The following is a 15,013-nucleotide window of genomic DNA, read 5'->3' on the forward strand; positions in this document are numbered from 1 at the left end:
ATCTACCTACTCACCGTCCACAATTTTAAAAAATGTTTAAAAGACTGGCTTCTGAACATTGAGACCTAACACGTAGTTACACATTCAAACACATTACACTCACATGCATCCACACACTCACTCATACACTCACGCGTGTTCGGGTAATTTTTGTTAAAAAGATTGGGAAAAGTTGTTGTAGACAGTTTGAAAAAAAAATATAATTGGCTAAACAAAAAATAATTATTAACTTTGTTATGGAATAAACTTTTAAGTTTGTTATGGAAGAGCTGGGAACCCTGACACAGGTATGTTTATTTAAAGGAGTTCCCAAGTCTTCTTGTAAAGCATTGTTTATAATGAATAAAAACATTTTTATTTATTTATTTACACTATGACTAAATGTTTTTATTTAAATAGCAGTGATGGCCTAGTGGCTTCAGCGAGCGACTCTCATACCCATGGAATTTCTTTCTATGTGCGCATTTAACGTTTGCTCGAACGGTGAAGTAAAACATCGTGAGGAAACCGACATGTCTTAGACTTAAAAAGTCGACTGCGTGTGTCAGGCACTAAAGGCAAATCACCTACATCATATTAGATTTAACAATGATCATGAAACAGATTCAGAAATCTGAGAACAAGACCTAGAGGTTGTAGCGCCACTGATAGTATAACTGCCATATGTTAAAATCGTATTATATTTTGTTATGACAATATACGGAAGCCTCTCTCGCCAAGTCGCGATACTGAATAGTGCTTATTTCACGGTCGAAATTCGAAGGCACGACCAGATAATTAACCGCTTAACCACTCGGCTAAGTAATTTAGCCATATGAACCTGACACATTTTTGATATCTGTCTCAATCCTCTTTTATCAAAATTTAATCACGCAAAACAGACACGGGGTTTTATACCTGTCTAATTAATTAAAGTATTTCCATTTGGCTTTTAAAATTTATCATCCGCACAAAACATAACTCTGATAGATTTCAATTGTTCATCTTACTTCAAATAGCATAGTAACATACACCACATGACTGATAAAAATAATTTAATTTTAACATTAGACGTTTTTAAAGTATCTACTCATTTGTACTTAAAAAACGTTATCATTACTTTATACGCAATCATTTGAAAAGATATATTCTTCTATCGTTGAGCGGTTGTATTTCACGTCGTAGGCTTCCTTGGAAGTCCTCAATAAGTAGAGACTTAAGCGATTTCGCTGCTTCCTGGAAAATTAAAGCTATTAAGAATATCAATCAAATATTACACGGTATTATTTTACTTAGAAGAATTTCAGCTGTTGACAAATATTTACAGAAAACGTGAAAAACCCTAAATGTACAACAAATAAGCTACAACTTTTTTACACGTACAAAATGAATATCCCACTCGTATTCGTGGGTAACAACAGTTATGACAGCATGATATGAGAACAGAAATTATCCTGATATTATGAAAATAGAAAAGCGTCTATGAAACATACAATTTCACAATCGTACATGCTGAATCTATTATTTCAAACTCAAACTCAAAATATCTTTATTCATGTAGGTAAACAAGTACACTTATGAATTGTCGGAAAGAAGTTAAAATAATTGTCAATTTACATTTACTACCAGTTCGCAAGTCAAGGGCGTAGAGCGGGTATTTGGATGTCAGCAAATGTCGACTGAGCTAAAGTTATCGAAAATGCTTGGTATTCCAATATAACGTGGACAGTGGAAGATCGTTTCTTCAGCAGCCATCGAGTCAGCATTGATGGTGTAAAGAGCTTGTTTAGTTGGGTGAATAATCAATGCCCTTCACTTCTTTTCACTGGTTTAGTTAGAACCCCGGTAGGGTCAAAAATTTGATTGTTGTTTGATGACGCGTGTATCAAGCGTATATCACTGTAATAGGGTGCAGTCTGATCATATACTTGTAACTTATATAGACAGGCATTTCATTCATCCATCAGAAACCGTCATTAATTTATATAATAAATTGACTGTTGTTAAGGTAATTTCTTACCCTTGTTATAGGCAATGTTTGATCTCTAATAAGCCAAAGTACAGCCTCTGTACAAGGTGGCACTGTCAAAGAGCCGTGATAACTGGCATAATATTTCAAGGGAGGATTGAAATGACTCAAAGGTTGCGAAGTAATGGTCGAGTTTATTCCTGTTTTTGCGTTACTCAATATGCTTCCTACGCTGCAGTGAGTGTAATTTCTGTACTGTAAAAACACAACCATGTTAGAAAATTTATAAAGATTTTACTATACAAAAGACATTCATATTAAAGTCTCCTAATACTGTATACAATAATAGTTAAGGGTACGTAAGTCTGATGATGTATTAGAATAGCTCTGGACAAATAAACTTTTTATTTTTGTCCCAATGGCGACTCATTGGTCTAGTGGTTAGTACCCTGACTGCGAAGCCATGGGTCCCGGGTTCGATCCCCGGCTGAGACGAACATCGATGTGATGAGCATTTGGTGTTGTGCTTAGGTCTTGGGTGTTTAAATATATATTTATATGTCTATCTATCTATAATATGTATGTATATCCGTTGCCTAGTACCCATAACACAAGCTACACCAGCTTAGCATGGGACTAGGTCAATTGGTGTGAATTGTCTTTAAAAAAATGAAAAAATGGGATATTTCATTATACTAGAGAGGCTAAATACTAAATATAGTTGAATATTTACGATAAGCTTCTGTGAGTTTAACTTCCTAGTAGCTTGACGATCTAATTTAGAAATAATCTATCCACTTAAGGATCTCGAAATAATCGGATCAACGTCAAAGTATTTGCAGTACTTCATAATTTTCAGAAATGTGAAAACAAATTTATCTCTGGCATTCGGGATCTTGAAGGGAAGACAGTTGGGAAAAAGTTAAATGGAGGATTAGAGAATACTTGTTGAAATAATAATGTTTGAAATGCTACTTTTAATTGACGACATTCAGTTAAAGAAAATTATAGTACATTTTTATGGGACGACAGGCAAACGTGCCGGTGGGTCACTTTGAATTCACTTGAATAAAGTGATAACCGGCGCCCATGGACACCTGCAACGCCGGGGGCTGGCAGTTGTGTTGCCGACCTTTCAGGGTATGGTACGCTTTTTCTCGAAGGCCCCTAAGTCGTATCGGTTCGGAAATACCTCTGGCAGCTGGTTCAACAAGTAGGTGGTGCGCGACAGAAATTGCCTCAAAAAGCGCTGTGATGTTGAACACCAGGCATCGAGATGGAGAGGATGGAATTTTGCAATCCGCCTCGACGTCGAATGATGGAATTCGGCCGCAAGCAACATAAGCTATACATTATTTCTAAAATATTTTTCACTTTTTAGCCGAAAGCCTCGAACAATGGACTATTAATGATAGTGTCCGTCTCATTCACACACATACTTTTTATACGTACACGCGAGTTGGAGGAATTGTGATAATAATGAACACAAAGCATGATTACTGTTTACTTCGAATATTTAATTGCTGTACGCTTCCAGCAATTGTGTATTGCTAGTACCTGCAATTACTGTAGTACTGGGAAAATATAACGTTAGAAACAATTATAATTTTCATATATTAATTTTAAGCATTATTATACTCCGCTAAGCAGTAAATTACAAAGGAACAATATATTTCTCCAAATTAATCTAGTAAATGAACTAGCAAACTCTTGTGTCTCATCCTTGAGTGGCAGTTGCTTGAGATGCTCTTCAAATGATATGCTAACATAAATGTAATAATAATAAGTAATCTAGTAGCTACAACCCGCTTTAGATATAATATAATAACTCTAAGGATGACGCCCTTTCAAGCCTTCTGACGGAACAGGTTTTGATTAGTATTTAATTATAAGTGAGGGCTGCATCGTCGCAATTATTTAGTAACGACATTAGCAGTGAAACAATTTAACATCAAGAGGCTTTTAAGCATATTATTAACTAACTTAAAAATCCAAAAAATGTTAAGGCACGTGTATTTGCAGCGTTATAACTAACAAATACCCAGTAGCTGATTAAGGTTTATATGCCATTAAAAACTCGTAAAAAAACCAAGACTCGAGTTATGTAATCTAACATTAGTTAAGTTACATATTATTTATATTTAAGTTAATAATTAGAATGAAACAAAATGTAATCATCGCACACTTGAAGCCAATATGAGCCCTTTAGTTTTTTCCACACTGAAAAATTGTATTACAACATTTATGTGTTTGTAAAGTCAGTTGTTACCGAGCTTCAAACAAAGTGTTTCTTTTAACATATTATATCTGAACATATCTACAACAACTGCCACCGAACTTAATTCACGCAACGTAGTTTTTCTACTGTAAAAAGTTGTAAGATCCATATACTCGTAATACCAAGTCGTTGAATTTATAGTCTCTACTTAAGGGACCTTCTATCTTAAGTTATTACGTAATTAGCTAACCTAACAACATCTTATATAACGATAACAATATTATAAATCTTCTATGTTTTAAATAAATACGTTTTCTTGGCCATCGCATAGAAACACAAATTATCTCAGAAAGTAATTGGTGTTATATTAAATAATATTGTCTAGTGCGATTTCCAAGCCAGTCTAATAAGTAGAAAGGCACTGTTAGTCCATTGAAATGTTACATTTGTTAGAGGACGCAATTTTATTTATGGAACATGTAGGGGGGGTCAATACAAGCTTAAACCCAAGTTTGTGGGGTTGGCGGCCTTGTCCCCCGGCCGCCATCTTGGAAAAATGGGTTAGATACATAAAAAGTCAATCTCACTCGCATTTAGCTCTTGTGATTAGCATTCTTATAGATTTTACGATGTTTAATTGTATCATTACAACAGTATCGTTACATAAATAGCGCTAATAGGAAGAAGCAAAATATACCTTTATTTGTGTAGATAATAATATATAAATTTTACCTAAAAATAAAATTTGTATTATGTTTCCTAAGACGTCCGAGGTCCAATATGAGAGTACATCGATTCCGTTTCTGCCCAAATCGCTAGTATCCGACCTTTTCCCCCCGCGCGCCACCGCCGCCAGCGCCCAGCGGTTGAAACTGGAACGAACTTTCTTACCGCGCTAAAGCAAGCCGCCATAATTCTTGTTCATTGTTTGTCTCATAATAAGAGAACCAGGAAGAGCTTGTTTGGACCTCGGACGTCTTAGGAAACATAATACAAATTTTATTTTTAGGTAAAATTTATATATTATGTGTTCCGTTTGACGTCCGAGGTCCAATATGAGAGACGTGTTTGTTATCTCCTGGTGGCTTGTAAAGTTATTATATAACTAAAAACGCAACAATGTGATTTGAAATATTTATTTCCGATAGAATCATGATAAAATAAACATAATGAAATAAAAAAACCTGGCTAATCATTAAGCGGCCGAAAGTACTGAGAAAGAGACTTTTCTGATTGAGTCTCAGCATTCTGACTATTATTATCTAGATTTCGACAATAAAATTTTTTAAATGTACTCTCGTGACGCCAATTTGCCTTGGCAAGAATTTCATTTACGGGATATCTTTCTAAAAAATTTAGCGAAGCAACAGCTGATCTACAACTACCTGGCGATGCTTCGATACCTGATTCCAAAAGAGTTTTCTTAACCCAACCCCCAATAATTGTGGGCGTAGCTGGTCTTACAGGATCTCTGGTTGTAATAAACAAGTTTGTCAAGGAGCCTCGCCTATTATTAGAGACAGTTATAAGTGTCCTAAGCCAAAATAAGGGATTTAGATGCTTATCCGGGCAAGACAAAAACGTCCAACTTGACTGTCTATACGTTCCTGTATCCGTTTTAGAACCGAAAACCGGATGCAAAGTAATGGAATCACCGTTATCAATAAAATGCTGAGGGTCGCAATGCAAGAGAGTCAAATCATGAACTCTGCGCCCAGAAGCCAATAAAATTATTGTGGCTGTGCGTTTCGAGATATGAAATAAATTTTGTTCATCCAGTTTTAGGCTTTTCAAATAGTTTATAACTATCCTCGCATCCCATACTGGCAATTTCTGCGCGATTGGTCTAGCTATAGATATCGCTTTAAGGATGTGTTTTACTAATTTATTAGATGAAATTTTAACATCGCTTAGAGTCTCACAAATTGATGCTATGACAGATTTGTGAACTAAAATAGATCTATATGCCAGATGATCATTTATAAACAGTTTTGCTAAGTATCTAGCTACATCAGGAGGAGCCGGGAATCGATAGTTTATATTATTTTGTTGACACCAATTTACCCATTTATACCAAATAGGGGCATATGTTTTCCTTGTGGAAGCTCTCCAACACGACGAAAGGAGTTGTTTTTCGTCTCGTGTCCAGTTGTCTGTTAAAGATTCCCAGCCAAAATCAGCCACGCTTCCAACTGTAATTTCTGCACTTGAGGAGGAGGTTGACCCGTTACGGTATTTACCAGGGTTTTGTTTAGATTCCGTATTGGTAGCGAGGGTGCAAGAGCTCGGCCTTTCAAATCCGGGCGCCAAAAAGGCTTCCTCCACCTGGGTGCTATTATTATGAACTTCCCTTGGGATAAGTTGAGATGGTGCAGCACTCGTGGTAGAAGCGCTGGTGGTGGAAATATCCACGCTAGATCGTATCGCCAGCATTTGCTGAAAGCGTCGTGAAAGCAAGCGTTTGAGTCTAATAAGTCTAGCGACACATAACTTGCCACGACATGAGCCTTTCGTGAAGCGAAAAGATCTATTTCGGGGGTTCCCCATCGTCTGAATATGTCCGTGGTTGCCTCTTTCAAGAGATGCCATTCGGTGCCCCTGCGATTGCGCGAGAGGTAATCGGCTTCCACGTTGTACATTCCCGGCAAGTGGTGAGGGATAAGTACAATATTCAAACTGTCCGTCAGTGCCAGAAGATCTTTTGTCAATTTTAACAGCATTTGGGACCTTGTTCCTCCTTCGTTTTTTATGTACGATACAACAGTTTTGCTGTCGCTTTGCAGGATTACCGTCGAGTTCTTTAGGACCTCGGATGTCACAGAGATTGCTGCTACCACAGCGTGCATCTCCTTCAAATTGCAATGCCACTCCATCTGACTTTGAGTCCAAGAACCTTTCAGGGGTTTGTTGTTGACTAGCGCTCCCCATTGTAGATCCGAGGCATCGGTGACAATATAATTCACCTGCCTTGTTTCGAAGTGAATCGGTGTCTTGTGACTGAGGTTGTGTAACCACCATACCATGTCTTGAATCACCTCCTCTGCAAGAGGACTCGGGCAAAGAGGAGATCTCTTTAATGCATTGCTGTGTCGCTGCAGCGTTCGGCAATGCAACCTTCCCCGGTGGGTGATGAAGGTCGCAAAATTGAGATACCCTAAGAGGCGTTGGGCCTGCTTGAGGGTCCAATTGCCGGCTGACAAGCGTGTTATCAGGCACTGACGAATTTTGATTACTTTTTCTACGGGTAAGGACTTTGCATTTGATAGTGTGTCCCACGTGATACCCAGAAAATCGATCGACCTCGTTGGAGTGCATATCGACTTCTCTAGATTTATGGTCCAGCCCAGGTTCTTCAAAAAGGTCATGGCTATGAGAACCTGGGAGTTTAGAATTGTTCTGTCCTGGTGGACCAGTAAGTAATCGTCCAAGAAAACGATCACTCGTAAGCCCTGACGGCGCAATAGCTCGGCTGTCCAATTTGTCACCGACGCAAACATTTTCGGAGCTATGGCCAACCCAAAAGGTAGACATGTCATTTGAAGTAGCCTTCCCTCGTAACTGATACGCAGAAAGCAACGATGTTCGAGGGAAATCGGTATATGGTAATAGGCTTGGCTGAGATCCAGCTTTACCATCCAATCGCCTTTTTGTAGGAAATTTGGCATTTGGTGGTGATGAAACAGATGAAAAGGTTCTGGTTTCATGAACTGATTTAAGGATTTTAGGTTGAAAATGACTCGATTTTTTCCGTTGTTCTTCGTTATTATAAAAAGTGGAGATATGAACGACGGAGTCAGCGGTGCTGGCTCCAGTATATGGTCTCGAATCATGGTATGGATTTCCAACGACATCGAAGTTGAAACAGGTGTTTGCAACTTTTTTAGGATTTCCCGGGTTGGTAGTACTAATGGCGGTTTTCGATTGAAAGGTATTCGAGCGGAGGTTATTATTTTTAGAATGGAAAAAGGAGGTTTTAATTTCGCCCAATTTTTGTGATAGTACCTTAAACAACCGCCCAAAAAGCCCATCGAGTCACTTATGCTTGTATTTATTTTGTTTGTTATATTTGCGCCCCCCTTTTTTCTTATTTTCGTGATCATTGAAGATATGACTCTTTTGTCCTTGTTTTGAGTTGTATCGGTTACCAAGAAAGGGCTTTTGACTGACCTGAGACGTTGAAGCTACAGGCGATTTAGAACGTATGGGTGATTTAACGCGTATTGATTTCGGTTGGGACCCGCGAATTCTGTCAATTTTATCAATACCACCAACTTTTTGCAAATATGAAGATAATTGTTCTGGATTAAACATGTACTCCGAAGAGGGGGGAATTTTATCTAAATCTTCTCTAACATGTTTTCGTTTAACGTTTTTTAGCAATGATTTACGGCGAGATTCTAATACTTCGGCCCGCTTGCCGCAAATAATTTGTAAAACATCGTGAGTAACGGCTTTATAGTCTGAAGTTTGACCAAAACATTCTTGCAATTTATCATGTATAGAATTTGAATTAAGAATCACGGTCGACTGTGAAGACCACTCTAAAACGCTACGTAACGCCTTATTAACAAACTCATTTTGAGCTAAAAACGCATTTGATAAGGCTGCAAAACTTCGTTCCATGAGGTACAATTTTGATGAATCCTCTAGGAACCTTAATTCTTCATTTATTTTTAAATCGGTAAAAGCAGGAAAAGCAACGTATTTCTTTTGTATATCAATATAACGGACACGGTTCCAATCAGAAGTGTTAAACCTCTGCATTGAAATTAATTTTGTAACTCTCTCGGGGATCGCTTTTGCAATTGAAGGTTCTTGAACCGACACGTCTAATTGTGCAATGTCTTTAAAAACAGCCGCATGGTTCAAAAATGGGTCGTCTAGGTCTGCATTATTACATTCGGTTACTTTATTAAACATGCTAGACGACGCAGCAAAATTGTAAAAAGTATTATTTAGATGACTCACCAATTGCTGCGACAATTGCTCAAACCTTAGATCCAAATCTCGAGAAGAATCACGCGAGTTACTGCGCACGGGGTCATTACGTCTTCGTTTTGGCGGCGGTTCTTCATCCTCTTCACTCGTACTCGAACTTTGCGAAGAACTCGGCTTGTCAGAACATGCAGAGACAATATCTCCCGTGATATTAGACTGCTTTGTAAAGTGCGGGTTAGGCACGTTTGACCGCGTGGTCAACACATTTTCACTGATTTTAACACTTTCATTAGCCATTTTGAATTATTTAACGTGAAAACCCGAGTTCACCAATTTACGTAATAATTATTTCCACTTTGAAAAAGAAATTTTAGGTCGATATAACTTAAATATACTGCTTCGTCTTTAAGTTTGCACTAGCGACTGTGCTAGACGAAAAACGACGCAACAATGAACAAGAATTATGGCGGCTTGCTTTAGCGCGGTAAGAAAGTTCGTTCCAGTTTCAACCGCTGGGCGCTGGCGGCGGTGGCGCGCGGGGGGAAAAGGTCGGATACTAGCGATTTGGGCAGAAACGGAATCGATGTACTCTCATATTGGACCTCGGACGTCAAACGGAACACATAATACAAATAAAATATATCAAAAACTGTACTTATAGTACAGATATAAATATGCGAACACAAAAATTAATGCTTAATAAAAATGCTACAAGTGCCTACAGCCGGTGATAAACCCTAATGAATTTGGCTGTTACAACGCTTAAAAAGTTGGAAAAGTCTGCGTGACCAGAAATTTAACTAATAGGCTACGAAATTATTTTATCGTTTATATAGATTACTTAAACTTGGCAATTGGGGTAAAATACGTTCAGTATCGATGGTTAGCTAACAGTCTGCAGACCACGTCTGTTGAAAGGTGCTAAATATTGTAATACACGTATACCAAAGATAATAACTAAATTACTTAATAGCACGCATCACACGTCCCTTTAAAAAGACAAAAAAGTGCGTGAACACAATGTACACATGTCAGAAGTGAAACTTCTTTGGCCAACGAATTTTTAAGTCTTAGAGGGAGGGAAAAAGGAAGATATGTTTTTTTTTTTATTTTTTTTTATAAGTCTTTATCTTGCAATCAGTCAGCTAGACTATGAGCAGATGTGTTGAGAGCTGTTAGGCGTTCAAAGCAAAATCTCCATCGAGACTGCTCCTCTCTTTCAACCGTGTCTATCAAGACTTAGGATTTGTTTTATTAGGTCCGGTATGGTTAGTTGCGTGGCAAGCTTATTAGGATGCATTTCTAGCCTTTTTTTGTATTTCATACTCCAGGTCTTGATCTCCTCTTTGACAGTCCTGATTTTGAGGTGCTCATGAATTTCCGATGTTTTTATAAACCACGGACAGTTGGATATTTGTTTCAAAATGTAATTTTGAACCCTCTGTATGATACTTATGTTAGAGTCACACGCCGAACCCCATAGTTGAATCCCGTATGTCCAAATTGGTTTCAAGAGCATTTCGTAGATGAGTAGCTTATTATCTACTGACAGTTTGGAATTTCTGCCAAGAAGCCAGTAGAGTCCTCTCTATTTCAGGTTGATTTCTTCTCTCTTCTTCTGTATGTGTTGTTTCCATACGAGTCTTCTATCAAGGTATATTCCCAAGTATTTTACACAGTTTTCTTGCGGAAGTTGTTGATTGCACAGAGTTACTGGCGGACAGTCTCCTCTACGGAGAGTGAAGGTTACATGAACAGATTTTGTCACACTAGTTTTTATTCTCCACTTTGAAAGCCAGGTTTCAATTTCTTGCAATCCAGTCTGTAGGAAGTCTGAAGCTTCGATTGGGCTATTACTACATGCCAGTACAGCAGTATCGTCTGCGAATGTTGCTAATGTGACGTGTTCGCTTTGTGGTAAATCACATGTGTAAATGGTATATAAGACTGGGCCCAGGACAGACCCCTGCGGTACTCCAGCTTTGATTGAGTGAAATGGCGATGTACAATCTTCTTCTCTTACTTGAAATATTCTTTCTGTTAGATAAGATTTAATGATGGGGAAGAATGTACAGGGTAGAAGAGTTTTTACTTTATACAAGAGACCTTTGTGCCATACTCTATCAAACGCCTGCTGCACGTCTAGGAAGGCAGAGGAGCAGTACTCCTTTCTCTCTAGTGCCTTCCTTATTACAGAGCAGATTCTATTAACTTGTTCCACAGTGCCATGCTGCTGGCGAAAACCAAACTGGTGGTCCGGGATTATGGCTCTTTGATGAATCTCCTCCAATAATCTGTGCTGTAGGACTGACTCAAAAAGTTTTGAAGTTACGGTTAGCAGACTAATCGGCCTGTAAGAGCTAAGTTCGTTCACTGGCTTCCCTACTTTAGGTATCATAATTACTTGTGAGACTCTCCACAGCGATGGAAAGTGTCCAGTTCTTATTATGCCATTAAATAAGATGGTAAGAAAAACTATGCCTTTTTTGGGAAGTTCCTTCAAGACTTTTTTGTCTATTAAATCAAACCCGGGAGCCTTTTTGTCCTCCAATTTTGAGATCGTTGCGACGACTTCTTTCGGCGTTGTAGGCCTAATCGGCAAATCAAGCTGGAAGTCTTGACTTAAGACCGAATCTATGAAGGAATCATCAGTGTCTGGGTCAGCTTCATTAGGCGTGACTACTTTTGCTAAGTGAACAGCGAAGGCATCAGCTTTTTCTTGTTTTGTCTTTGCCCAAGTGTTATTCTGCAATCGTAACGGCGGTTTGGGATCTATCGGTCTATTATAGTTCTTACAAGCTCGCCATAGAGAGTAGTTTGTAGCATTTGTTGCAGTTAAGGAATCTAGATAACATTCCATAGTTTTGTCCCTTGCATTTTTTATGGCAAGTTTAAGATCCTTGACTGCTTTGTTAAGAGCTCTTTTATCTACTGAAAGCCTGCTAGTGTGCCATACTCTTCGCAGTCTTCTTTTGTTCAGAATCAGTTCTTTTATTTCAAACGATATCTTATTTTGCCGTGGCCTGTTATTCAAGTGCTCTGGAGAGGTTTTCCAGCAGGCAGCTTGAACTGTTGTGGTGAAATGCTTTGTAGCTTCTAAGGAAGGAATGTATGTTAGGAATTTAATTGTCATTAAAATATTAAGTGTCGAAAATTAATACAAATTATACATTTAATTTAAATGAAAACACGTGGCATTTTAACTAACAATTCATTATTTGAGATTTCAATAAATTATTTTGCATAAAATATAAAATACTAATATTTTATAAATTCTCTTTACGAAATTTTAATTTTAAAAATAGAGTTTCTATAAGGTAATTCGCTCTTCTCACTCTCTCTCTCAATCGGTCTCAATCGCTCTCTCCCTTTTTTTCGACATCTTCGTGACGCTAATACTATTATTATTGCGTTTCATCCGTAAAAAAATTAACCTCATGCGCCTAAATAAGTTTCACTTCAAAAAGAATTCCCTGTATTAAGATCAAGCATGATGATCACAATAAAATATTGAGAGAACTTTAAATCGTGGCTCGAAAGGGGCTTCAAGCAATGAAAAATAACTGCTTAGTTGGTTTCAGTAAATAATGTAATAAATATTTAAATAATTTCAACTTATTAGGAACGAATTTGAGCTCCATTCTGTGTTTAATTACGCATTAATTATGAGTAGAGTACACAGGCAATGGTAATTACCGACAATATTTGGAAAGATATTAAAGCTTAAAATCAAAGCTTATTAAATCTTATTCTGAAATACCATGGGTTAAACTATAGTAAGTATAATATTAATATATAATATATATAACATTAACGCATAATTAGTAATTACCCGATTACAAAGCTAAAACTACTATTAATATACAACTCTGGGTACGGCAGGGGAAAACTATTATTAAAAATTATTATATAATTATTTACTTTAACAATATTATATGTTTATCATGATTTTTGTTTGGCAATCAAGTTTTACCTTCGTGACTTTTTCTTCGTTCTAGGTTAGATTCAATATGGATTTTTAAAAATGTATAAAAGTTTTTAATTACAGCTTAAAAATACACATTATACACATACACGGTACAAAAGTTTAACAGTGCTATTAAAAATTTAAAGAAAAACGCTTTTACCGGATTAAAGTTAATACATAAGTATTATTATAAATTTACAATTATTTTGCGCGCGTGGTCACGGTCACCGCACGCTGTAAAGCACGCGAAACGTCGGATAAATTTAAAAATATGTCAAATAATTGTTAATTTATAATAATACATAACTTTAATCCGGTAAAAGCGTTTTTCTTTAAATGTGTAAAGGTTATGTTAATCAAAGACAATACTAAGCGCTATTAAAGTCGATAATTGACCGCTACAGCTTTAGATCTACGGCTGCTCTTATGTGAGTGTACGATGTACAATACACAAGCTCTTTTTTAATTTGCACAACAATTACACTTTGGCAAAACAACAATAAGTACGAACTTTAATGAGGTCAAATTCTCACGCACGCTTTTTAAAATTAGGAGCAAAATGTTTAAATATTATAACTACACAATGGGTCATTACACGTCGTTCGTCCGCTATGGACTCCTTAACTACTTAACCGATTTCAATCAAATTTGAACACCCTGTGCAGTTTGATCTAATTTAAAATATAGGATAGCTTACATATATATATTTATACTGTACGTGTGTATGTCACTAAACTCCTCTTTAACGGCTGGACTGATTTGAATGATTTTTTTGTATGCATTTGATGAGCCCAGCCTTGCGATTCTGTAACTCACTTTTTGAACTCATAAAACAAAATATTTTGTTCTGATAAGAAGGGAGCTTGTAGTTTCTTGTCTAACAGAATGCCAAATCGTAAAGTTAATGCTTTACGACTGATTTGAGCGCGACCGCCGCTGCGAAAACCGCTGTGTGAGTTCGAAAAGTGAGTTACAAAATCGCAGGGCTGGATGGTTTAGATTCACAAATCAGCCCGGCAGATGGCGCTGTACTCAGTACTTTCATATTTTGTTTAATATCCTAATCGCTTGAAATATTATGCAGGACAACGTCTGTGGGGTCCGCTAATAATATAATATAAATTACCATATACAAATTGACGATGCTAAGAAAAGCGAGCCGATCCTTCTTTGAAACATTAATAGCGTCATCAAATGTATCATAATCCGCCGAGACATGCAGCACTTGGCTTTCAAGTGGGTATTGAAGACCACCCACTGAGTGTTCAGACGGCCAGTGAAGTGTAATTGAATGGAAAACATAACGTCGATTGTGAGCTCCTCCTCCGTATATCATCGGTCTGTCTTTCCTACTCCAATCTCCGAATAAACGAACTGAAAACGAAAGATTTATTTGTTTCCTACTTTCACAGTAACTTAATACTAATGCAATGGAAAATTTATTAATATAAAAATTAATCTACTATATAAAAATAAGTCGGGTTTTCCTTCCTGACGCTATAACTCCAGAACGCACGAACCGATTTCCACGGTTTTGCATTCGTTGGAAAGGTCTCGGGCTCCGTGAGGTTTATAGCAAAAACAGTTTCAACAGAAAAGCGGGATCACCAAACGAAATGTTACATAAAACGAAGCCAAACGGTGGCGAAACGTTCGTCGAGTTTGCTAGTAAGTTATAACATAATATAAACAAAACCAAAAACCTAAACCTACTTATAACTCATTATAAATAATGCAATTCTTGTAAATTCCGCCAGTGTGCACCTAAATATATCCGTCTCACATGCAATAATATTCAGTGTGCGCAAGACACGCGTAAATTGTGCTTTAAAATTACTTAACATAAAACAAAACATTTTGTTGAATCATCATTTATTAATTATACTATTTTTGACGTCACAAAAATAAAATACATTCCTATTTATAATACATTCCATTCCTA

This window comes from Pieris napi, chromosome 10, assembly GCF_905475465.1.
Source record: "Pieris napi chromosome 10, ilPieNapi1.2, whole genome shotgun sequence".
NCBI classification, from domain to species: domain Eukaryota; kingdom Metazoa; phylum Arthropoda; class Insecta; order Lepidoptera; family Pieridae; genus Pieris; species Pieris napi.